Raw genomic sequence first — 3,237 nt, 5'->3', positions numbered from 1 at the left:
CCCAAACGCTAAGGCTCAACTTACAACCTAAAATAACCGTATCAATATCCAGATATGTACATATGGAAATAATCTCTCCAGGGTGTCTATTCTAGGATAGGGTAATCTTCAACCTCGACTCCCATCCTATTTAAAGCTCATCGGCCACAGGGGCCCACGCTAGACTGCATCTAATAAAGGACACAATGAAGTGTAGTTAGCGCGACGGCTAAGTAAGAAAATCCATTGTCACTCGAAAGTAAACAAAGGTTTCGAAAAACATATTTTCCAGAAAATGTAACTTTACCCAACGGTTGCATTCTACCTGCAACAGTTATAAATAGCAACTTGCATACATTATGAGCACAATTCAGTAACGTCTCATGTCATTTCCCTCTTGACAAGGTCATTTAGTAATCATTTTCATACCCAGTAATATATTGTTAAACAATTAAGCATACTAGTAAGTAGTAAGAAACATAAATCACACATCTTGCTTGTAATCACTTTAGTAGAAAAACCTTTCCCTCATAATAAAATCCTCATCACTTTTCACTTTTCAAAAAGAGAGATCACCCACAACCTTTGGGTACTTAAAAACTTATCACATCTTTCTTTCCCGTAGCTACAACGTAACTACCTTCATATTTCAAAATTCCACTTAGTCCTAGATAGAAAGTGTGAGGCCTTTGGAGTCCTTTCTCCACTTTTGACCACTTGGATCGTTGAACTCGGGTTCAGTGGTCATCGCCCGGTCTAATACTGATCCCCTGGACTTATAGGAGCGTTGGAATGATTCCTAGCTAGCCTCACTAGGTTCATAAGAACGACACCTACCCGAACATAGAGTGACTATACTTAAGTGTGCACACCCCCGTAGGAGTTCTTTTCCTTCCGGGTGATATAGTACTCGGCGAATAGACTTCGCCCACAGTATGAATGATCATACACATAACTACCATACGGGATAGGCACTTTAAGCTCATCTTTATCCCGTAGGTTAACAAGGTCCTCCACGACTTTTACTAGAATTAAGGTTTGAAAACATTTTTCCACTCTTTTCCCTTTCTTGCTTGAAAATATTTTGGACATACTTGGGTCAATCCCAATACTCGGAAATTAATTCTCCTTTTAACCCAATTCACAAATTCTCCTTTTCCTTTGCAAAACATTTGGATGATCCACTAACATCCTTTCACAAAAGTAAATCAAGTGTAACTACCCTACACTTTCAACTCCACATTTATCACATAAGTCTCATATTTGACACATACATCTCAATGCATATAACGTGTACATTTCCCAAGTTAAGAGATATAATGTACAAAGGTAATATTTGAGTCTTCAAAAATCCACCCGGTTGCCCGTAGGCTTTCAAAACATCATAATACTCGGGATTAAAAACATCGGGGAAAATTTTGGTCAAAAACAAGTCGAAAACGAGTCCGCGTCGCGCGGACTCGCGACTGGCCGCAGCTGCGGACGCACAGCGGACGCGTGCGTCCGAGCCGCGTCCGCACGTTCGGCAAATGGCGCCGAAATTGGGCGCCCACGGACGCGCAGCCCGTGCCCGCGTCCGGCCCTTCGGCCGTGACGCCGTAACTCTGGCGTCGATGGACGCGCGTTGGACGCGCGTCCAAGGCCGCGTCCACCCTAAAACTGCCAGAAAATTTCTGGCGCAGTACTGCAATACATTTCAACACTACTGCAGTTTCTTTTTGATATAATTACAGTTTCGTTCGATATTATACACTCAAATATGTGAACTAGTTATTCGTTTCCTTTCAACACAACTACAGTTTCTTTTATAATACACCGCAGTTTCCTTTCAACACAACTACTGTAACCCCTCTATTTTCCGATAAGTTTGAGGTTCGGAAAATAGGTCTTTAAGTTATGACATTTAAGAGAAGACGGTTTGATGCTCGAAATAATTTTTTTAAGGATTAGTTATCGATAGGCTGCGAACTACGCACCGGTCACGAACCGAGAAAATTTTAAGGATATAGATTCAGTTCGAATTTTCTAGAATTGGGATTATTAAATATCATACGATTAAGCCTGAATTTCTAGTTAGTTCAAGAAAAATTTTAAAGGGACTGTAAGGGATAAATTGTTACGGACTCTGTACCTAAATTTAGCGGGACACCGAAAATTCCCAAAATTGGTGATTTGTGACGGGAATATTTTTACGATAATTTTGGTATTAGAATTTTCCCGAATTAAGTTATAATCCTCCGAACATTCATCTGATTTAATCATAAACTGGCAAATTAGATTTGAGATCTTGTAAGGACTCCATGGGGTGTTGACATGTGGCAAGTGAATCTAAGCCTAGATTGGGCAATTAATGAAGCATTAATGAGGTTGCACTTGTTACTTGTAGATCAAGAACAAAATCACACCAAGATCATCTCTCTCCCTCTCTCATTTCAGCTACCCCCTTAGGAAGAAGAAAAAAAAAAATAGATTAGTCATCCTTTGTGATCTAAGAGCTCCCAAGCTTTTCCAACCCAAGTGTACAAGTGTAGGTAAGATCTTGAACCTTGTTGGATTAAATCATCTCTAGAATTCAAGTGTTGATGTTTAGTGCATGAAAATATTGTTATTGTGATAATATTCTTAAGGTCTTTGAATTCAAGAAAGGAGCTAGCAACTACTTTGGTTTAAAAGCTTCTATTGAGGTAAGGAATCCCTTAAGTTGGCCCAATCACTTGAAGGTAGACAATTGCTAGGAAATTACATGATTAGGAATTTTTACATGAAAATTATGTGCTATGTTATAGATCTAAAAAGTGGGTCAAATTCTTACCTTGATTTTTGGTAAATTTACTAGGCATGTCCATAGCTAATTTATGCATGTATATGTTGTATTTATGCTCATATAGGCTTATACTTGTGAAAATAGTGAAAAGAAATAAGGATAGTCTCTGGCAGTAACTTCCGAGATTTACTGGGAAAAATTGGTTTTTGATCCCATTTTTTTTACACATGTAGTTCTATAAGTGTAGAACCCGCATATAAAATTTCATAATGATCGGAGTAGCGTAAGTATGGTTTTTGCTCATTTTCTCCAAAACTGGTCCAGTGAGAAGAATATTTCGGACCAAGGGCAAAAAGGTAATTTTCTGTGTTAATTCGTGGATCAAAATGACCAAAAATTTTTACGGACATCAAGTACTATAAGTTGGGGTTCTACCATAAAAATTTCAAGTGAAAAAGAGTTCGGGAACTATTTTTACCGGCCCAATCTTTCGG

Source organism: Ipomoea triloba, chromosome 4, assembly GCF_003576645.1.
Source record: "Ipomoea triloba cultivar NCNSP0323 chromosome 4, ASM357664v1".
Classification (NCBI taxonomy): Eukaryota; Viridiplantae; Streptophyta; class Magnoliopsida; order Solanales; family Convolvulaceae; genus Ipomoea; species Ipomoea triloba.
The sequence above is the reverse complement of the archived record's forward strand: the minus strand, read 5'-3'. Positions refer to the sequence as shown.